The sequence below is a fragment of the Rhinolophus sinicus genome, linkage group LG01 (genome assembly GCF_036562045.2).
Source record: "Rhinolophus sinicus isolate RSC01 linkage group LG01, ASM3656204v1, whole genome shotgun sequence".
Lineage (NCBI taxonomy): Eukaryota > Metazoa > Chordata > Mammalia > Chiroptera > Rhinolophidae > Rhinolophus > Rhinolophus sinicus.
Window position 1 is genome coordinate 174107111 of NC_133751.1, and position 24619 is coordinate 174131729.

Below are 24619 nucleotides of genomic sequence, written 5' to 3' on the forward strand. Positions count from 1 at the left end.
TTTTCTCCACTTTTCCTCTTTTAAAATACTATCTTGCTATAGTGCCCTGTTGACTGTGACCTCGTTATCAACTCCACTGTCACAAGAAAAGATCTGATTTAATCTCCAAGTAAAAAGCAGGTTAATTCCCAAGCCTATTCAAACGTGTTCTCTTCTAAATCTGCTAAAATATAAAATTATGTATTTCTAGTTTTACAAAGTTAATAGTGAACTTCTTTCTAGTGCTTGGAAACTTTTCTTGAGATTCGTCTGATTTTTTTTTTCTTTCAGAATACTTTACACCTCACAAAATTCAAAATAAACTTCAGTAAATTAATAGTAATTGTTTAACTAAAAATAGTTGTTTGAAGACCTTTGAATGACTCAAACTAAAATAGTGAAGAATATTACATTCTGTGTTTTTTCTTAATTAAATCACTGATAATTGTGAGTTCAACTTGCAAATGTAAATTCAAAAGCAATATATAGGCTCTGATATGATGACAGTTGAAGCTGTAGACAAAATAGAAAGGCAGTGATATTTAATTCTCTTTTGTTTCTCTACTTCTCCATGAGCAATTTCCCCCCGTTAAAACTTACTAAATTTGTTCTATATTACTTAACTGCAAGACAACAACTGATACATGAACCACTGATGATATATTAATGAAATAATGCTAGAGATCTGCTTCCCAGGCTGCATTGCATTGTTTATTTTAAAATACCACATTTTCCTTATTATGAAAGTGATGAATGTTCACTATAAAATATTTAGAAAGCAAAGAAAAAAATATAAGAAAAATATAAATTATTTATAATTCAATCAGCTATGATAACCTCAGTTAGAGTTACCAATTGAATTATTTTTATGTGCCTATATAGGAATATTTTATTCAGATCTGCGTAGCACTGTATATACTCCTAAAAAATGTTATTTGTGTAACGTGTTTGCATTTAATAGTATCCGATATTATGGTTTTTGGTACTTGCTTAACATTATACAGTTCTTAAACTTTTTTTATACAATTACTAATATTAGATTGTTTCATTCCAATGTGCCTATAAAGTAATTCATGTAACAATTAACATTGATGCTGTTCTAATTATTTCTACTCATACCCTTAGGGATGAGTACATTATATATTGACTGTGAATGTTGATTTCATCTAAGACAGAATTGCAAAATTAAATAATCTATGTTTTATTCTCTGATATAAAATTTTGGTGTGTTCAAATACTTATGTATTAGAATGCACCATAAAAAACACTAAATGTAAAACTTTAACCTTCCAATCTAGAGACAAAACATATTTCTTTGCTTTTCTAATATTAAAATCAAATATTTTTATTGTTTGATTTTTATTGGGGTTTGTGTATTTGTATATCGCCTGTGCATCTAATTTGTCCATATTTTACTTAGGTGCATATTATTTATTGATCTTAAAAAGTATTTTATTTCATATATTAAGATCATGCATCTTTCAAATGTGTTCCCAATTTAATGTCTAAATTTTACACATGTATCAAACATAGCATAATTGGTTTTGAAAAATATGTATAAAAAAACTCACGAGTATGGCTACAAAACAATCAAATAGTGTCACAAAAAAACAAAAAACCTGTTAGACTCTCTTACTTAACATGATATTTATAGCTCTAAATACACCTAAAATGCCTCTATCTATCATCTATCTAGCTAGCTAGCTAGCTTTCTCTCTCTTATCTTTGTGCCTTTCATTTTTCAATTGGCTAAGATATCTATCATGAAAAGTGATATTTGGAAGACATAACCAGCTAAAGCCATATAATTTGAAAGGGGAAAAGCTCTGTAAGTGTTCATGACAATAATAATTACATTACCTTCCAGGACATTTATAAAAATATTGAATTACGTAAAATTAAAATATATTTGTATATAGGCTATTAGTCACAGTTTTAATGAAGTGATTTTCAGTTATTAGGAAAATTAGTTCGTTTGATATACTGATAACTTGTTTAATATAACTGGAATCATCAATTGTATAAAACAGTAAAAGTATTATTTTCTTTTATCTCATTTCTGTAAAAAATGGAATAAAATCCTTACAAAGAAAACATGGATTTGAAAATATACTTTCTGAAGTTTTTAATGCTAATTACTAATCTACATTGTATTTTTAAATTCAATTCCTAACTCCAGTTTTTTTCTTTTTTTCATTTTATTGGTTAGACTTGTCTAATAATATACTCCTATGTAACAATAATAATAGTGAAGAAATCTATCTTGAATTTTTCTAGCCCTCTGGCTGATTAAAACACTATGCCACTTACTAATTAGCGGTGGATTTGATTGGACATATGTTCCCTCATAGGTATTCTTACAAGTTTTTCTAGGTACTCAGTATATTATTCATTCAATAAATATTTAATGGTTATTTTTAAATATCAGTTATTTAGTGCAATCCGAGGAAGAGTGAAGACCAAGAGAGACATCTTGTAATAACAGAATGTATGAGTTAAAACTGATAGTAATTAGACAATCTTCTTAACAAATTTATAGTTGTCAGCTGGGTAACTGCTCTGAAGGAAAGAGGATCTGTGTGAGCACCCATCAAAGCAGCATTACATAGACTGTGGAGTAACTTTATGCAGGACTTAAGTGATGCTGAGCTCTCAATACGAAGCTCCTCCTATGCAAGTGTTATATTTATCTTTGTATCTCTAATGACAAGTACATTAAATATCATATAGAAAGTAATCAAACCATTTAGTCAAGTGACTTTCTGTAACAAAAAAATTTTAAATGACCTGATATAGTCAGAACTATAAGAATAGCTGATTATTAAAATTAACTGACTAAAATAAGCCATCAAGATGTCGACGCAAGAAATATTGAAACCTGTAGAGAATTTTTATGGACATTTGCTTGAGTCAAAGTGACAACATATGCCAGGGATCAAAATCTCAATTGCTTCAGAGTTAACAGTTTTGTAATTTATTTTACGCTTTTGAAATTAAGGAGGGAAAGTAAGGAAGATTATATAAAGGTCTGAGAAAGAAAGGCAAGGCTCTGATTACAGGATAGTTAAGATTACAGGTTCTCTTGAGGGTGGTCATGCTTTAGAAGGAATGGTCTGAAAGGATGGTCACCATGTAAGAAGGAGGGTGTCTGAAAGGGGGCATTTTGAAGGTGAGTTAATCTAGATACACTAAAAAGAGTGTACAGGGCAAACATAAGCCTTTTACTAAAGAAGTTACATGCTTGGGGCATGACCGCCCATCATGACCTGCTCAGTTAGAAATTTATGATCAGATCACCCTGTGAGGTTACTTTCCATACAACCCCTTTTTTTGTCCACAAAGGGATAATATTTGGTTCACTGTTGGCAAAATATTTCCTATTTTTATGAAGACTATCTAAAAATCAGACAACATATTTCTAAAATTTTGAGAAAGTATTTTTTCTCACCTAAATCTATATAAGAATTAAATATATATTTTATGAAGCATGAGCAGAAAAAAAATCGTATTTACCATTTTTTTTGCCCAAATTTAGGTAACAAAATTCACTGTACTGACCAGAAAACCAATCTCCACATGTCAAGATTAATTAGAGCTGGATTTTCCTCTGCACTAATCTCAGTTCCTGTAAATGGTTGCAGGATATATTAATGAATAAGTGTTACACTGATTACCCTGTAAAATATAAAAGATAACAGTGCTTCACCCCACTTCATTTCAGTATACAATCTTTGGGTCAACATGCTCCATTCTGTAAAGGCTGACAAAATACACCATAGCGAGACAAAGACAACTGCCTATAGTATTGTTGTGGATTGACTTATTTTGTTTTGAATACGTAAATGATAGAAACTATTGTAGATTAGATAACTAGAAGGTTACTGGGATATCCTACTTCCTTCAAATCATTTTGCTATTATCATCAGTCATTTAGGAAAATATAGCCACAGTCAAAGGAAATTATGAATCACTTAGCTTTAATGGAAAGGATATTCCCTTTGGGGAAAGAAATTGAAAGGAGTGGGAAGGACTGGGTGGGATCTAGGAGAAGAAGGATTTATTTTATATGTTATATTAATGAATATCACCTGCAGGCCTCAGGCCTGAAATCAAAAGCTAATGGACTAAAAGTGGGAGTAATTAGTTCAAAGTTAATGAACCTAGATGATTGTCAGGCATATTCTGGAGCATAATTTGTGGTGTTGTGTATTGACATTTTGCATCATTTAAAAATACCTGTTGTTGAAAGATGTACTATTTATACACTTTTAAGATGATTACAGTTGTTCAGTATCTCATCAGTGTCTTTAGTAGTCATGGGAGTGTATTTTCTTCTAGGATATACGTCAGTAATATTCACAGTTTAATTTCCTTGGCTTCCTAATTCAGATACTGTTAATAGGGTGTTTATCTATGTTGCATAAATTGCATTCAGTAAAGTCGCTTAAGGTATTTTTAAAATTTGATTGAAAATGAAACATTCAAAGAGAATAAAAAGCAATAATAAATTGAAGCAACACAAAGGTTCAAATTCATACTGGTTGTTCAGCCAGTGTTGATAATGGTGATCATTGATTTAGAGTCACTTTCTTTGATTTGGAAAATTTTAGTAATGTGGTAAAATATATTAGCTGTATTTATCGAAAAATTCCTAACTTCAATTGCTATTTATGTTTCTATGTGAATGTTTTAACTTTTTAACCTATAAAAATAGTCAGGTTTGGAGAAACTTTAACTAAAGCGTGTTTTTATTTAGACATACTGGTTAACTGTTACATCATATTCCATAATAAAGCTCTACAGAAAGTATTTTTTCACATTTTTTTTTTTTTGCTGCATAAATTTATAAAAAATGTCTGTGAAGTCCTAAAAATCAATATTTAAAAGTTAAAATATATGATGGTTATCATGCAGGGACTCTGGTCCCGTTCCCCGTATATGAATGCAGGATATGGTGAGGCCAAAAAGGAACACCAACAAAGCCATGGATAGGGGAGTCATACCGCTATATTCTCGCTGGTGGCTGGGCTGGAGACACAGGAAGCAGGAGTCACACGATGCACAATCCGTTGTCTGCTTCTCTGCCAATCAACCCCACTTGCTAGCTGCAACATGCTTTGCTTTTCTGCCAACCAAGCAGCCCCCTAGCGTAGCCATATTAGTGGCTAATGGCTAACTGGTAACAGCTGATTGCCATCTAATAACCAAGCCAGCACTGTTCGACGTGAGGCTGAGAGCCTGGAAAATGCTCTCTGGGACTCTGTCCCCACAATGATATGAGTATATAAATAGAATAATATTCACATAGCTTCAAAAATAGAAAAAGAATGCTCTCTCTCTCTCTCTCTCTCTCTCTCTCTCTCTCTATATATATATATATATATATATATATATATATATATATATATAAATAATTAGTTAACTAAAGCTTCATAATACCCATCTGAATTTTCAAAATTATTGGTGTTGTGTTTTTCATAAATCTCTTTTTAATTTATTTTTCTGAAATACCTATAGCTATTTCCCTTTATTCTTATATTCTGGTAGGTTTTGCTTTCTTAGTACTTTTTCTTAGCCTGTTATGATGTCTATCAATTTTATTATTCATTTTAAATAATTATTTTTTTTGTTCTCTACTATGGTTTTTTTTCCTTGTTGATTTAATTGCTTTCTTTATGTACTTCCATTATCTTTAATTATTTTATTTTTTTTCTTTAGCTTCTTGAAATGAAAACAGGTAGAAACTATCATACATTTTCAACTTTCATCTTTCACCTATAAATATAATTTGGGATTTTCTAATTATCATTTGCTGTGGTCAAGGAACACACACCATATGATTTCAATAATTTACATTTGTTTAGACTTACTATGGGGCCCAGCAAAAATTTAATATGGTTAAATATTCTTCATATACCTGAAAACAAAGTGGGTTTTGCTGTTGCTGGATGTAGCGTTACATGGATGTCAATATCTTTAATTTTTCTGGTGATTCTATTCAGTTATCGAAAAAGTGTGTGTTAAAGTCCTTAACTATGTTTGTGGATTTTTCTATTTTTTGTTTTGATTCTGTCATTATCTGCTTTTTAATTATTTTTCATTGAGTTGAAATCCACACAACATAAAATCTACTGTTTTAAAGTGTGCTTTTCAGTGGCATTTGCTCATTATCAGTGTTGTGTAACTACTGCCTATGTCTACCTATATGTAAAAACATACAAGTTAATCTCTCCAAGAGAAAACCTAATGCCCATAAAGCAGTCATGATACATTAATTTCTTCCCCCAGAATCTGGCAAATGCCAGTCCTCACTCTGTTGCTATGGATATACCTATTCCAGATATTTTATAGAAATAGTCATATAATATCTGGCCTTTATTTTCTGGCTTACTCCAGTTAGTATAACATTTTAGAAACAAATTCATACTTAGTATTTCTTCTTATGGCTGAATCATATTCCACTGTATGTATATACCACATTTTGTTTATTCATTCATCTATTAATAGCTATTTAGGTTGGTTCCATCTTTTGTCTATTGGGAAAAGGGATGCTATGAACATTCATGTACAAGTATATGTTTGAGTACCTGTTTTCAGTTCCTTGAGGTACACACCACAGAATAAAGGAAGGAAGGAGGGAAAGAAGGAAGGAAGGAAGGAAGGAAGGAAGGAAGGAAGGAAGGAAGGAAGGAAGGAAGGAAGGAAAGGAGGGAAAAGAAAAAAATATATCATTTAATCTTTGCAGGGAGACTTTCAGTACTGGGGCATTCCTTCAACCATTAGCCAGGTAATTTGTCATTCTGCCTATGTTATTTATATTCTTTTTTATTTTTAATTTTATTTTTTTAAATTTATTTTTCAATTATCATTGACATAAAATATTCAGTCTCCATGTGGCCTCTTTATATCCTTAGCTATAGGTGTTCTGTTCAGCTAATCTTGCTGAAACAATGCTATTCTACATGATTTTCTTGTATCCAAAAGCAAATACATGTTTCTAGTCTTTTGTGTTTTTTCAAAAGGGCTGTTAGACTCCCAATTATGCACTGTACTCATTTGTTATACTTGTAGCTAGCAGGTTTTGCAAGTGTTTTCTAATGGGACATTGTATCTACCTTGTTAGGGTTGTTACTTTTTTAAAAAATCAAAGGGGATTGGGAAGGATAACTCAATGGAACCTTTTTTAAAAGACTTTAGCTTGATTTTCTAATAAGGAAAAAAAAAAGCATTAGTTTTGGATTAGCACACCAATCACCTGTTTAAAATATGTTAGGGTAGGGATTGAATATAATTTTAATAAAACTTTAATTTCTCTTTAACAGAAATTTCCCCTTCACTATAGTTCATATTGTTTCTATTAAAGCCAACTATGAAAAAGACTAACACAGCATGATATAATTTATCTTCTCACTGGAATACATTGATATTCCATAATTTCCACCAATTTGTCCTATTAAAACGAAATAAATCAAACTTGCATTTATTTTACTGAGGTTGGATACTCAGTGGGGAACCTACTGAGCCAAATTTCTCTGCGAATTCCACATGGACATCCATCACATGATGTTTCCCTCTCCTTTTTATTTCTCTAAAATGGCCCAGTTCCAAAGTACTCTATTATATTAGAGCAGGGGTTGGAGCCCTCTCCCCCCCCAAATGAGCCAATCAGACTCTGCCAGAAACTTGGAGTTAGAGCTGAGAATATGGAGTCTGTTCTGTGTCTGTGACTGAGCTTATTGCTTGTTACCTCAACTCTGGGGAGACAACCTGCCTTTTGGAAATAAATTTGTTTGTCCCTAACATTACTGTGACCAGGAGCAAGTCTATCATTTTTATTTTTCTTGGTTAAGCACAACTGGAGTTCTGTAAACCTTTGACTATTTTTTTTTTTTTAGTTACTACAAAGTTGTTTATGACAGATTTTGCTCAGTTTCTAGGTGGTTCTATGTAGGGTAACAACCTTGGAATTATCTACTCTGCCACTTTCACTGATGTCATATTATCTGCTGTTGTACTTTAAAAGTATATTAGTTGCCTATACACTGAAAATTGGAATATTTTCCTGTCTAATTGACCCTTTTATCATTTGGAATACATATCTTTAACTCTAGCAGGACTTTATACTTAAAGTCTTATCTATAATATATAGACCCGATTTTCATTAGACAAATGTTTGCATAGTATAGTTTTTCCTATCCCTTTCCTATCAAACTATCTACGTGCATATAGTTAATGTGTGTCTCTTGCACACATCATATTATTTGTTGCGTATCTTATTCATTCTACACAATTTTTGCACTGAAGAGTCATTAAAGGAGAACTGCATAAAGAGCGGGATCTTTTGTATAGTGGATAAAAAGACCCAATATTGTAGGTGTTCTGTCTTTTCACGTTGATTTATATGTTCAATGCTATTTCAAGAAAAATCTGCCACAGGAAGAGGAAGAGGAGTAACAAACTGATTTTTTTAAATGTAGCTTTTTGTCTTTGGTTCTTGGGAAATTTGCTATGCATATGGCTGGGAATGGTTTCTTTATATTTGCATTTATTCTGTTTGGAGTTCACAGAACTTGTTGCATCTCTGGCTCTACATCCTTCATCATCTTTAGAAAGTCTTGGCCAGTATAATTTCCAGGTATTTGCTGCCACAGTTACCCTTTCCTCAGATTCTGGTACTCCCTTAATGTGTAAGTCAGGCCATTTCACTGGTTCCCATATCTAGAAATATAGATATTTTCTATATTTCTTATGGAAAATATCTATAAGAGTATTTTCTATATGGTGTCTTTTTATTCACTGTGATTCAGACAGATATTTCCCATTGACTTGTTATTGAGCTCATGTATCTTTTCTTCTCCTATTAACCAAGTGTTGAAACTCAACAGTTAACTTCAGTAATAATACTTTTTATTTCTAGTATTTCCATTTTATTTAGTCTTCCATTTAATTTCCAACCTTTCTACTTGAGCATTTTGTATGATTCCATTTTCCCTTCTTTCTTAGCATATGAATTATCCTTACTTTCCACTTTTTTTTGTGGTTGCCCTAGAGTTTACAATATTCATTTACAACTGATTCAAGTTGACTTTCAAGTAACACTCTACTACTCCACAGCTAGTTCAATTACCATATAATAGCAAATTAGTTCCATTCTTCCCTCACATCCCTTTTATCATTGCTGTCATGACTTTCACTTATTCGTAAGCTATACAGCTATAATTGTCAAATACATTATCATGATTATTTTGAATAAACTTATCTGTTAGAACCAATAAGAATAAGAAAAATAAAAGCCTTTATTTTACCTTCACTTATTATTTTTCTTTTATTTTTTCTTTCATTAAAATTCATTGGGGTGACAATGGAAATCTTCCTTTCTTTGTGTAAGTCCTCACATTCTCTCCCTCAAATTTCTCTCCCTCATTAATGTCTTAGCAATGATTTTATAGGTAGACGTACAAAAGTTAAAAGCTGAGATGATATGTGACTCTACTGTATATACACATTATTTTTCCTAATTGAATCTTCAAAATATTGGACACTGTTTCATTTCTCCTACCAGTAAGTTACCTATAAAGGAATGATCATAATTATTTTATTTATTGATTGATTGATTGTACAGAAGATGGCCATGTGTCAGGAAAGGCTTTGGCCATGTTCTGGTTTGTTTACTTTCAGTGTATATGATATTGATATGATGGATTTCATTTTTCCCTTTATGGTTAATGTCAATTAGAGTCTCTGCCACTTACTAACAATTTCTGCACCTTTTAATAAATTTGATACCTCTTTAAGCTTGTTTCCTAGTCTATAAAAACAGTGACAATTTTACTCATTTCACTTGGTCTTGTTGGTATGTAATTACAAGATATGCCGTAGGCTATATTTAGCTTACTGCTTGAATGTACTTAGTATACTGTTTGGCAAATATTAAATACTCAGTATATCACACAGTTTTGAACAGGGCTATAATTATATTCATTGAGAATAGTAGAGAAGTTTTAGAATCATTTTGATATCAGACTTTAGAGAAAAAATTGAACATGACATCTACATTGGGTTGATCAGTCAATTTTACAAACTTAAAATGAGGGCTCCCACCAATTCTGATATTTAAAATTATTGCTGGAATTACTCTGAAACAGTTCTGCATCTGAGAACATCAGGGGTTTTATGATTATGACTTGTGTTTTATGCCAGCTCAGACTACCATAACGAAGTGGTGACAAATATGTAAATCATTTATGTTGTGTGCTTATTCTTTTCATTTTCTTTAATTTTTCATACAATACCAGATTGAATGAGCTATTTCTGTCTAAATGATAAATGCACAGTTTATTGGGCTAAGTGCTTAGAGAGTTGCAATGAGAGATTTTTTAACTTCAGTGTCAAGATCCTGCTGCTGCTGTAGGCTATTCACCTCTTTTCAATAGCAAGGTCACTCCAAGAGTCACCTGCCTTCTTGGATGTGCAAACTGCTTGGCAGAAAAGGGGCCTGGAATTCTCACAGCTGGTCAAGCTGGACAAAATATTTCCATATTCTGCATGTAACACACACAAAAGCTGTGTCTTTTTCTACACAGCTGACTTACATCTTCATATGTACCTTCATAAAGGTAACAAGACCTTTACCTCTGAGAATATTTGTCCTTTGGCTGATTGGCACAAGAGCCCCATGAAACTCAGTGATTAAGCCACTCTCAGCTAGAGTACATATACAACATGATTTCAGCAAAGTATTTGAACAAAATTTATGTGATGTTTACTGTCTTTCTATTGCTCTTGTTTTGACTCATCTATTATGTCGTCTTTTGTTCATTTAACTTTCTGCCGTAAATTTTTCCTAACAAATATATGTATAATGTGTCAGCAAAATCCATGTTCTCACTTGCCAAATTATTACCCCTTTGTTTATTATTTACTGTCTGGCAAATATTAAATAGCTCCCCTAAGTGGGGAAGGCTGGCATAACACTGATCAGAAACTCAAATGTAAAATTGTCCATTTCACAAAAAACTAAAAATTTTTCCTGTATGTGATTTCCATTTTTATTTTTGAACATGCTTTTAAAAATAAATTATTAATCACAAAGAAGCAGTTAGTGAATGCACTAAACTAGAGAGCCTAGAGATCAAAGAAGTATGATTTTCCGTCTGTACTTTCCTCATAATTTAATTAATACATATGAAGGAACTAGTCTTCTCCGTCTCCGGGCTTCCTCAGCTGTCTGACTTACAATATAAGCACCAAAAGGCACAGACATAAATAACAGCTTCAGCTTCACCAGCTCATGAAGATTGCATTACATTTTGCTGGCTGTAGACCTCATATTTTGTGAGTTAAGGTTAAACCAGAACACAGATCCTTAGCCTTTGGTTTCCAGTATCCTCCCTGTTTATCCCTCTTGTTACATGGACTCATGTTTCGGCTTCGTTTTTCTGTTTCTTAGCATGCTAATTTCTCTCTAAAACTGTAACTTTCCCATGAATTTAAGCAGTGGGGGAAGAAAAGTAAAATCTCTCTTGCTCCACTGCACAGTGCAAGTTAGGATTTTCCTGACTCGAGTAGCTCTCGTTTCCCTGAGAGAGCCTCCCCTAAATTATGGGGAAGAGCAAGTTTGGGCTGCAGGCTCAGAATGTGACAAAAGAAGACAATGAAAATAAGAGATGTAAGCCAGGAAATGTTTCAAGACATTTAAAACCCGGAATCCCATTCAGACTGATGGGCTCAAAGAGAGAAGTTGGGTCCACCAGAGACAGCCATAGACAAAGCTCGCACTGGCAGCACGCTCCTAAGTCCCAGGTTCCCAGTGTTTTCCACATGTGAACTTTTTCACTCCTCTCAATTACAATAGGTACTGTTGTTCTCTCCATATTTCAGTTGAGACACCCAAGTTACAGAGAGGATTTATAAGTGGTTTAAGGTTATGCAGCTAACACGTGGTCAAGGCAGATCTGAACCCTGACAGTTGCCGGCCCCACGGCACATGCTGTTAATCACAGTTTTACTAGGTTATTATATTGGGAGTAGTGGCAAAAATCAGGTGTGATAGCAAACATGAGTATGGAAGAGATACCTGTATGTGGCACAGCAGTGATCAGACAGAAAAAATCCTGTCTGATGATAACTGTGATGGTTAAGACACAGAGGCTGCATCACAAAACTGTGAATGAGGATGGCAAAACAATTTATCACCCAAACCTGGGTACTTTTGAGGATAAAAAGGGGCTATTAATAATTATGCTGAAATTGCAGGCTTAACTCAAGACCATCTCAGGCAAACTGGACATATGGTCACTTGACATATAAATGTATAAATGGCATCCCCAATATCTCAAGTGCTGAAAATAGGGCCAAATTGCTGTGTTGATTTAGCTAATGGGAGTGATCCAGGAAATAACTGCTTTGTACCAATTTTGTAAATATTTCGTGCCATAGATGTGTTACCTAATACATCTATTATAGGTTTTCAGATAATATTATACTTTCCAGAATTTCATTTTAATGCTTGCTGCTCTCTTGATTTCTATTTCAGAACATGACAAGAAATAACATCAGAAATCTCTTACTACACCTGTTTAAAGATGGGTTTGTGACAGGTATACATTGTATCACCCAGTATCCTTCCTAAAAATGTCACACACGAGATATTTCATTTAGAAATGCATATAAAAAATTTTTTCTCTAAAAAATAGATGTTTCCTTTTCTTTGAATTTCTTCTTTTTTATGAATATTATTTAACTCTTTGTTTTAATTTGGCCTGTAAAATATGCTGGCTCTTCTAATCTGCATAGTTGTATTCTCATGCACTTGTTTTTCACTTTCTTTGTGTATTTATATTTCTACTTGTATGAATTTTTCTCCTTCAATTTTATATTTTGAAAATATTATGAGTGCTTTTTGCCCACAACTTTCATGACATGAGATTAAATAAGTTATTATAGGTAACTTGAAGTTGTAGCAAACTAGTAGAGTATGATTGTACCTTTCACAATCATTCTGCAGACAACTGTTGATAATGTTCTTTTTTTCTTTTAATTTATTTTCAGGGAAGGATCTAAAATAATGCCAACTGATTGCATCATCAGTATTTCTGTACAGCTAATTTACATATGCTCTGTCCTCTAAAAGAAAATAAGGACAGCCTCATTCAGAAATGCTTCAGTTCTTGCCACTAGCTCCCCTAAGTGGGGAAGGCTGGCATAACACTGATCAGAGATTCAAATGTCAAATTTTCCATTTCATAAAAACCAGCAAGAATCATACTTCCCCAAGAGATATCTTTTTATACCTTTCTACATGTTATTTATATGAAAACATGGTGGACACAGGAGAGAACAGGTCTTGGTGTATTTAATATAAAAATTCATAATTGGTATCAGAAAAGGCACTTTGTAAGGGTTGAAATTTGAAAGAGCATAGACTTGCTCCTGATTTAATGTGTTATATTTTAATCTGAAGTGAACAAAGAGTTGTCAACTGCAATTGATTCTAGAACAACCACAACTCAAGAAAAGCTGGCTTCAGGGTTTCTCCATCCAACATGTTGAATGACTTTCAGACAAATACATTTAGTTAGTGGAGGTCATTAACATTTACAATATATTAAGACATGAATATAAAGAACATAATTTCAAACATAATGAAGAGAAAAGGATTGGAGGGCAGAGAAGAGATTAAGACACTTCTCAAATACTGGATACAAAAATAAAAGGCCTGGATTGATCTATCCTCTGTCAAAGGAATAAAAACATAAAAAGTTTAGGTACAGATCCCATAAATAATTTTGCAACAATTGGAAAAGTACAGTGGCCTGTAAGGTCATGAGGGGATGCACAATTAAAGAAAACCACAAAAAAACAATGTTTTCTGTAGCAAACATAAGAATATTATGATAGCAGTGTTTTCTTTAAAGACTCTCAGGATCAGGATAAATAGATAAACATAAACATAAAGGAAAGTAAAATGAGAAATTCCGGGTCCATAAAGAGTAGATTTAAAATATACATATAAGGAATGTATGTGGTAAAGATTATTCATAACAAATTAAGAAGTAGTAACAATCAAGGACACAATAGAAGAATATTTTTTTCTCCTAATGTGTTTTAAAGATATTTTTATCAATATATTTAAACTAATCAAAACTTACAGTGCGCAACCATATTTATCTTAGTTGAAAAGCCAAATCTCATTGTAAAATTAATCATTCCTATTAGATGTATGGTGAGAAACTTCATTTTTCAATTTTAATAAACATTCTAATATGTGTTGCTGACACACTCATCTTTTCTTTTAATTCTAATATTAGGTAGATTAGATAAAGACAGATAGATAATAAAATGGATGGATGGATGGATGGATGGATGGATGGATGGATGGATGGATGGATGGATGGATGGATGGACAACCACTAATTTGCTCTCCGGTTCTATAATTTTGTCATTTAAAAAGTGATTATAGCACATAGCCTTCGGAATTAGTTTATTTTCCCCATACAGTGTAACTCCCTGGAAATTCATCCGAGTTATTGTGTGTAGTAATAGTTTGCTTATTTTATTGCTGTGCAGTATATTCATAGTATGACAACATAAAAGTTTGTTTATCCACTTACTCATTGAATGACATTTGTAGGTTTGGTCCTCAATTTTTGGCTATGATGAATAAAACTCCTATGAATATTTGTGTGCAGGTTTTTGAGTGAACATAAATTTTCATTTCTCAAGGGTAAGTGTCCATGAGTGCAATTGCTGGGTCATATGGTACTTGCTTGTTTAGTTGTATAAGCAACTGCCAAACTGTTTTTCTGAGTCTTTATGCCATTTTACTTCCCCACTAGTAGTGTATGCATAATCCATATCCTTGTAACATTTGTGTTGTCACTATTTTTATTCTTTAATATTAGCTGTGATAGGCATGTATGGTAGGCATATATGATGGTAGTTTTAATTTATATTTCCTGATGACTAGTGATGTTGAATATCTCCTTATAGGCTTATGTTCAATCTGTATAATCTCACTGGTAAAATATCCATTCATATCTTTTGCCCAGTTTGTAATTGAACTGCTTCTTTTTATGATTGAGCTTTGAGAAATTTAAAATATATTCTAGACACCTCTTCTTTCATGGATATGTAGTTTACATATATTTTATCCCAGTTTGTTTGTTGTATTTTTATCATTTTTACATGGCTTTGTTCCAGAGAAAAGTTGTTAATTTGGAGTCCAAGGTTTCAAATTTATAGATTATGTTTTGGTGTCAATTCAAGAACTGTTTTGGCAGCCCTAAATTCCAAAGATTTCCCCAAAATTTTCCTAAAACTATAGGTTCCTAAAGCTTTTCTTTGTTTCCTTTATAATTTTGTTATTTTGTTGTGTTTTACTGTTTTTAGTCCATCCTGTGTTGTGAATATAGGTAGAACATATTGATCTCTCCTTGAGCTCAGTGGCTCAATCCTGTCTTCTCCAAATTACTATTGAGACCAACCACCAAGTTTTTTACTTGTTTTTATATTTTTCAGGTTTAAGATGTTTATTTTCTATAACTCCTATTCTTCACTGAGAGTTTCCATTTGTTTGAAGAGAATTTGACAGTACTTATTAAAGCATTTTTGTGATGGTTGCTTTAAAATCCTTGACAGAAAATTCCAAAATCTTATTAATTCAAGTGTTGATGTCAATTGACTATCTTTACTCAATCAGTTTGTGATTTTGTGGTGTTGGTGTTATGAGTAATTCTTGATAAACATCCTAGACATTTGGGATATTATTTTAGGAGATTCTCAGTCTTACTTAAATAATTTATTTTAGCAGGCAGTCATCTTGTTAAGTTTAACATACAGCTCTGGGACTACATTTGTGGGCTGTGATTCCAATGGAATCTACTTTTCAAAGATTTTGTGGTGCTATTTTCATCCCCTTGGTTTATCTCCATCTGTTTATAATATCCTCTTGTTTCCTGCTGGTACTGTGAGAGAAGATGAAAGTTGCTGCTCAGTCCCAGCTACCTGGTGCTGTAGGTGATCCCTGAGGAACCAAGAGCTCTTCCCAGATCTGGGTGCTTGTTGTGGCATGATCTCTCCTGCCTTTGGGGGATGGAGAGTACCTCTTAGGCTGTGTACTTGTGACAAGTTCAAGCCTGCTGGTAATGCTTGCTAACTGGTGCCCCTATTGGGAAAGGAGTCTCAGGTTCATGGGGACAGAGAATTCTTGGGCTGGGAACTTGTGGCAGGATATTTCTTGCCTGTACCCCCTCCCTCACACCCACCCACAATTGCCCTGTGTCTATTGTTGAAGGAGGAGAGTCTCAAGGCAAGCAGAAAACAAGAGTGTTTTAAGGGCCAGCTTTGCTTATTCAAGTAAATAATCCTTTGTAGGTGCTCCAGGACCATACGCTGTCTGTGAGTGTGGGAGGGGAGTCTCAGTACCTGCTGAGAAAGAAGTGCACTTTTTCTGGCTCTTTGTCGTCAGCATGGGCTTCCAATCAATCCCCATTGCTAGTTCTTCCAAGCTCACCTGGTGTTGTCCATGGGACTCTCTTTTGATCCTAGGGAGGAATGAGCCCACCTGCAACAACTTCTCCTTTAGGTTGGGGGATCAGAAAATACCAAGCCTGGGTCAATTTCTTTCTATGAGTGAGAAGTCATAAGACATCTGTCACTATGTTGTTCCTGGGGTCTCCAGTCATTTCTCCTTCCTCCTAACCACCTGTCATAACTTTCATTTGGTTGTCTTTTGTATTATTTCCAAGATTTATAGTTGAGCTTTGTATGGAGGAACAAGGAGATACAAGTCTACAGCATCTGGTCTGGACAGAAAATGTGTGGCTACTTTTAATATTTCATTTGTATTTCTGATTTTGAGAAAGTCAATTATGATGTGCTTTTTACTTATTTTCCATGTTTCTTATATTGAGGTTCATTGAACTTCTTGGATCTGTAAGTCTATAGCTTTCATCAAATTTGCAATACATTCATCCATGATGGCTTCAGCAAATTTTCCGCTACCCTCCCCCCAACACCATTTACAAATACTGCAATCACCACTTGTAGTATTAGTGTACTTGAAGATATAGCATAGCTCACTAATGCTCTCTTTTTGTTTTTCACAAAACTTTTTTTCCCTTTGTGTTTCATTTTTGATAGTTTTTTTTTCTTGCCATGTCTTCAAGTTCAATAATCTTTTCTTCTGCAATGTTTAATTGGTCATTATCTCATCTAGTATATTTTTATCTCAGACATTGTCGGTTCCATCTCCAGAAGTTGTATTTGAGTCTTTCAAAAATAATAATAATAATAATAATAATAATTATGTCTCTACTTTTCTGTATAAGGCAGTGATAGTAAATCAAATGATTATAATTGAAGTGATTCCAAAGAAATATAGGACAATTTGTTCAGAATTATGATGCCTTATATACTGAATTCAGTTTGTAGCTGTCAAGTCTGTAGTGCTAAAACCAGTGTGTGATTTTCCGAGTTATACTGGCTAATGAAGCAATGAAACCATCAAGTGTAAGCAGCATTCATATATAAAATAAACAACTAATTTCAAAACCAACATGGTTGCTTAGAAAAATTGAATTTGCAGAAAGCATGAGTAATAAAAAATAAACATAAAAAAGTGAAACATTACTTTTTCACTCTAGTTTAAAATAATTACAAATTCGGATGGCTATGTTGTCAACAAATACAATATGGAGTTTAAGTTTTGTGTATGAGTGTGTTGTAATGGTACAGTTCAATGGCTGGAAAACATTCTGAAGCACTTACCCAAATTAAGGAGATTTCATCAACATATATATTACTGAGTTAATTCCTTCATTAAAAAAATTTTGGTAAGAAAAATAAAATAGCTGAACTATATAGTGTGCTAAATGAAACAGTAAAAATAACTAATTGTAGAAAACCTAATGTAATTTGTTATTATTCTCTTCATGATATGTTAGTATGGAAACCTATCATAAAGTTCTGTCGAGAACAGTTCTGTTACAGATATTTTACCTATAGTAAGAACTCATTAATTACGTGTTCAAGAAACTAGTTTTGTTCAAGTATTTAACAATGTGAATTAGGCAGCCAGACTATTATTTTGTCTGATGTTGATTTTAATATTTCATGAAAGGAGGGTTAAGAAATATAATTCTAAGGGCTACATGTATTACATACTGCTTTGAAAATATTATATAGTAAATAATTATAGTGAAAATATTTATTGAGCTCTACTGTAATAGTTAGTGTTCTAAGTATTTGATATGAACTTATCACTTTAATTCTTATGGCAATCTTATGAATTAATTATTTATTATCTGTCTTTGTATATGAGGCACAGGAATATAAGTAAATACCTTGCCTAAGGTCATATAGCTAGTGACAGAGCCAGGCTACAAACACATGGATTCTGGCTTATATTCCCATACCTATTGTTAGGAAGAAAAAAAAAGTTTAGAAAGTAGTTACCAATTTCAAGCAATTAGGGGTGGGGATAAATAAAATAATTTGTGATCAATATGAGTGTATCAGATTTAAGAGCAATGATACATTATGGCATAACTAGTTTGTTATATACTCTCATTAATACATGAAAAGGGACACACATATATTGGTTTGTCATGTTAAGGCAATGTTTCTTGTTAATGTGAACATGAATGCTTTGTTTTGTTAATGCCAAGAGTGTTTTTGCATTTTGAGACACTTTTATGTAAGAAAGAGGGATTCTTCTAGGGAACTCTGATTTCCATTTTTCCACTAGTTATTCTCATCTTCTGCTTGAGATCAAAGGCTATTTCACAGTTAACATCTAAGTATAATGCGATGTTTGTCTCTTTTTAGTTATACATTTCATCTTTGGTCTTTTGAAATTACTTATATGCTTATTAAAATGATAAGAGAGATTAAAATGATCCTATACACTTTGATAATATTACTCTCTAAATCTTTCCAAGACCTTATAATGTTCTAATTTTGCATTGAAATTCATGAGCATTTAAAAGGAGATTGAAAGACACTGATAATCCAATGCTATGTGTCACATTTTAATTTTATTTTCTATTTTTGTGTCAATTTTATAATTCAGTGTAAAATAATTTTTGATGTTGATTACTAGTAACTAACAATATTATTAAGTCATATTAAGCTGAAGAAATGTTGTAGCCAATTTGAAATCACTTGAGATTATATGGATTAATCTAAAACATTGTAAACACTAATGTAAATCATTCTAAAAAAATAATAAATTCTGTGAGTTTGTGATTATTTCTGTGGCAAGGAACAGAGCATAAATTAGTAAAATTCTGCACTGAAGAAAAAGCATTTAGCTAGAAAAATACAGATAATTAAATGTACAATGATAGCCACCATTTTATTAACAATACCTTTTTTTAGAAAACGTTTTACCAAGGAAAAATAATTTAAACTTTAAAAATAATTCATAAATGAAATTCATAACAATAAATGAATAAAATCAGTCTTGGGTTTTATTAACTAAAACTATTATCCTATACAATTAATTGTTTTCAAGTGAGAATACTTCTATAGGAGTGCAATTTTGGCACTTTCTAGTAAGTGTAACTTCAAAGAGAAATATTGGGAAAAGTTTTTAGGTTAGTCAAGTCTACAATATATAGTTTTACAAACATTACCTTCGAGTCTTGACGAAACTTTTTCTATTCATATCTCTTCGAATTTAGGTCGAAGTTGGTAGGGCACAGATGATGTAAAATAAAAGCCCTTCTATATTAACTAGCTACTTAAAAAAATGAATAGCTTACTACAATAAAGAGAGGGTCACTATCTTTAATAGAATTTTATCATTTGGCTAGTTGTGGACTTGAAATAATAAGTGTTTTTAATGAAAATCACTTTACCATCCTGTTTTGTTTGCTCTAAAGTCAACTTTTATAACTTGTATTGCTTTATCTAAAAGCAGCAAGTTCATTACAGAACAGAAGAAATGTTTATTTGCTTATTCAAGTCATATTTTGCTGTGCTCTACCATCATGGTAAATAGTTGTGGTATTTGAAATTTAGACCTTGCTTCAAAATGGACAACTTTCAAGAATATTAGCAAAGCAATAATTTGGATAGTAGGAAATATAGCAAATTAATTGAATATCATTATCCTAATATAAAATTTAAACACAATTGTGATTGCATTACTAAACCAAGGGCACTTTACATTTAAAATTAAATGTTTATCACTCAATTCAAAAATACAGGAAGAAGGTAACTGGCAAGAGCCAATGTGATAATGATTCAAATGGATATACATCCATCTGGTATTTTTGTGGAAACCAGTCTATCTTTCAAATGTTCAAAAATAAAGTATGTGTACTGGACTATTTATGGGAAATCCTTCAATTTCTTGTTGCTCTAATCATCATTATTTATGTAAAAGGGCGACTAAAGCGAAACAATTAATGAATGGAAGTGTAATATGCCAACCCAGCGCTGCACATAATTATCTTTAAAAAAGTGTGCTTATTTCTGGTGTGGGTGAGATGGTGCAGAGTACTAACTACAACTATAAACCATGGAAATAACACAAAAGACAACTAAAGGAGAATTCTGAAAGGTGGTAAGGCAGGCCATTCCAGGACTGAAAGAAAAACAGTGTGACAATGTCTTCACATTCCCTTGCACAACAAAGGAAAGAAACCCTGACTTGGCATTTCCTCTCCCCCAACCTAGCAACAGAAGGGAACACAGGTAGGATCATCCCTCCCCTGATTCAACCAGGAGTTCCTGTGACAAGACCAAGAGAATCCTATTACTGTAGCTATAGTATATATACTATATATGTACTATACATACAAAGATGGTGTGGTATTGGTGGGATGATAAACTTATAGATCCAGGATAGATCAGGATGGAGAACTCTAAAAGTAATCCACACAAATATATCCACCTAAATTCTGACACACAGGTGCTAAAGCATTTCAATAGAGGAAGGAGAATAATCTTTTCAAAAACTGGAGCAACTGAACATCTGCAGTCAAAACTATGTACCCCAACATAAATCTCAGATCTTATACAAAAATTACATATTGTTACACCTGAATTTAGATTTAAATTGTTAAGCTGTAACAGTTTTATGAAAATAATATGAGAATATATTTGGCATCTAGGGATAGGCAAGTAATTTTTTTATACTTAGGATCTAGTTATAGGCAAATAATTCTTACATGTTCCCATATACACATTATGTAATATGTATATCATTATATATATAATTAAAATATTATATATATACACATATACACACACACACATACACACACACACACACATATATATATATTTATATATATATATATATATATATATATATATATATATATATATATATATGTATGCATATACATGAGAAAGAAGAAAATCCTGCTCTTTGCAACATCATAGATGGACCTTGAGGCCTTGAGGATATTACGCTAAGGGAAATAAGCTAGAGAGATAAAAAATAAATACTGGATGGTATCATTTATATTTGGAATTTACAAAAAAAGTCAAACTCATAGAAACAAGTTGAAAAGTGGTTGCCAGTAGCTTGCGGTGGGGGTGGGATGGGAGGGGGGAGAAAGATAGGGAGCACGTATATCTTGACCACTTAAAACATTCAGAGTTTTAGATCCATCCATGTTGCTGCAAATAGCACTATTTCATCCTTTCTTATGGCAGAATGGTATTCCATTGTGTATATATACCACATCTTCCTGAAAACCTATGTAACTTTACTAACAATTGTCACCCCAATAAATTTTAATTTTAAAAAAATCATTTCGAGTTTAGTGACTAAAATAAAATTTATCGAAGTATTTCAAGAAGAAAGGATGTAATACTAGAAATTAGGTCATGAAAAAATCTAGGGGAGGGTAAGAGGAGCAAAAATTGAGGAAATTATTGGAATATTGGTTTTAACATCAATCACCATTGACAGAATCCAGTGGCTGGGATTGTTGCAACTGCTGCTGCTGCTGACATTTTCTCCCACCATGAAGATAGTTATTAGGTCTTGGAGTGTGGAGTCCTGCCACTGAATAGTTTGAGTGTGTCAGAATCCATCACCAATTGCCACAGCAGGAAGACAGTCTCTGTCTCACTTAAGGTTTTCAAATCTATTACAGATGTTTGTCCTTCTCCAAACCTTAAATTCATGTAGGACTCCAAAAGCAAAGGTATCTGAGAAATGTGTTTTGCCCAGTAATGCATGGGTAACATGGAAGAAGGTGTGAAGGATGCCACCTTATTGAAAGTTGTGCCTTATCTTACTTAGTCTCTCTTATCCCATTACTCTGTATAGTATATACTCCATATCACAGTTTTTCTGTACCCATTTTAAATTCTTATGTTAGCTACCAATATTCCTCATTAACATGCTTTATGAAAACAGAGACTTTTTTCATTTGATCACTACTATATTCTCATAAACCAAAGCAAACATGTGGAAGTTGCTTGATATACATTATTCAGTAAATATATTCCCTGGCCGTTGCACCTCAGACAGCAGGGGAGCTTGCTAATAGATTAGAAACAAGAATATATTTTCCCCCAATACCACTTTCTGTCCTCTTAGCTCCTTTTTTTCTTATTAGGAAATGTTAGCAAGATTTTTCTTACTCCCAAGAAGTCTACTATTTTGTGGACAATAGTGCTTTGGTCTTTCAATCTGAGCTTTCCAGTGCTGTATTTAGTACGCGTCTGTCAAAGTTCTGGTATGTGTACACAAGCATTCCTAGTTCAGAGCATCACTACATGTTCTGTCCTCATTTTTGCTTTTCATGTCGTATAAAAGTATGGTCACGTGACTTCTTGAGGTCTCCTATTTTTGTTTAAATAAACCTATAACTAAATTAACGAATGAACCAATCAATTGGGAAATCACACTTCTTTGGTTAGGTTGCTAATTTTTCCAGGAAGTTTACTTCTTCGATGAAAAAGCATAAAGCATTTTGTCTATAGGAAATAAAACAAAAATCTTAAAAGATATTTTCCTCAGTATCTATGTGATATTTATATTAGATTATTTACGGGAAGTGATTGCTTATTTGATTTACTTGAAAAAGCTAAAATGAATTGTGTAGGATATTTACAGTGAAATACACATTAATTTTAAATGTTATCCTGTAGACTAATATGCTTTAACCAAATTTATGATTAAAGTCTATGTTTTAAACTTTAATACTGAATTATTATGAAATCACTGTTCACTGAGCCTGAAGTGTAATGTGAAGTAAAATGAAAAATCTGCTTTACTCACTTGATTCAAGTTTACAACCAGAAGGAATCAGGGATGGCAGATGGCATAGGAAGTCCCTTGGGACTGATACTGGCTGCGCAATGTCAAAGGTATGGAAGGCCACACACTTGCCAATCTTTACCTTAGCAAAGTCTCACCTATTAACTGTCCTTCTTTAATTGTCTTCACAAAACTCATCTTTTAATAATAACCTGAAAGTGTAGGTAAATTAAAGATACACATAATTCTTCTAATGTTTCTTGGTTTAGTTATGCCTTCCTTACCTAATGTGTTGACACTTGAGAAGAAAATTATTCAGGTCCAGAATATTCAGATGATGTTTTATATTTTTATCTTCCAAAAGAAAGAAATGATCTACCTTCATATAATTATATTCAAAATGCTTATTCTGTGGATTTAGGGCTTTTCATTGTAACATAGGTAGCCTCATAGTGCAAACAATCAAATTAGATTATAGTAAAATTTCAGCCTCAGACATATACACACAGCTTGTGATTCTTTAAATGAAAGGGGTTTTTGTGTGCTACTTGTAGAACCCAAAAGTTTAGCTTATTTTCAATCATTTTTTTTCATTTCCATAGAAGTAAATATTATAAAAGTAAAGTAAAATAACCAGAGTTAAAAATATTTCATTTGTTTTACCTAAGCTATTCTATTTAATTATGAAATCCATAGGCTTTAAAAAATATATGCAACAAAATTTCTCAACTAACTTTCAGAATAAGAAAATTGTAAATATATTCCTAGAGTCTAAAAGTGTGTTTTCTAGATAACATATATATACATATATACATATATATGTGTATATATATATATATATATATATGTATATATATATATATATATATTCCAATTAAATATTACTTTTTGAAATTAATAATCATTGTATTTTAACTAATGAATACAAAGACTTAGGGATAAAATTGTTTCTCTTATGTGTTAGAATTTATTTATCCATAAAGACAGACTCCACCCCATCACATTTTATTACCCCAAAATGTTTGTGAGATTAGAAATTATATTAGAGATGATTGTTCAGTTACACTCTTTCTAGTAAAAGTTATTCAGCAAATGAAATTTTAAATATCTCTCAATATTTTATTGTAAATGAATTGTTCTTTAACTTAGATTTATTTTAAATATGACTAAAGAGTGTAGCAAATGAAAGTGATGGAGAAACAACTATTTCTTACAGCACTAAAATGACATCCAACTGTGAAGTCAAGGAGTCACATTTCATGAGAACATACTTCATATAAGCAACAATTCTGGTATTAATTTTTTAAAACATCTTCCTTTTTATATTGAAAATTATATTATCATTATAGAAATAATACTAATAGAGTAGGGAAAACCATTCCTAGTCATGACTATGCTTTCTACAAATGA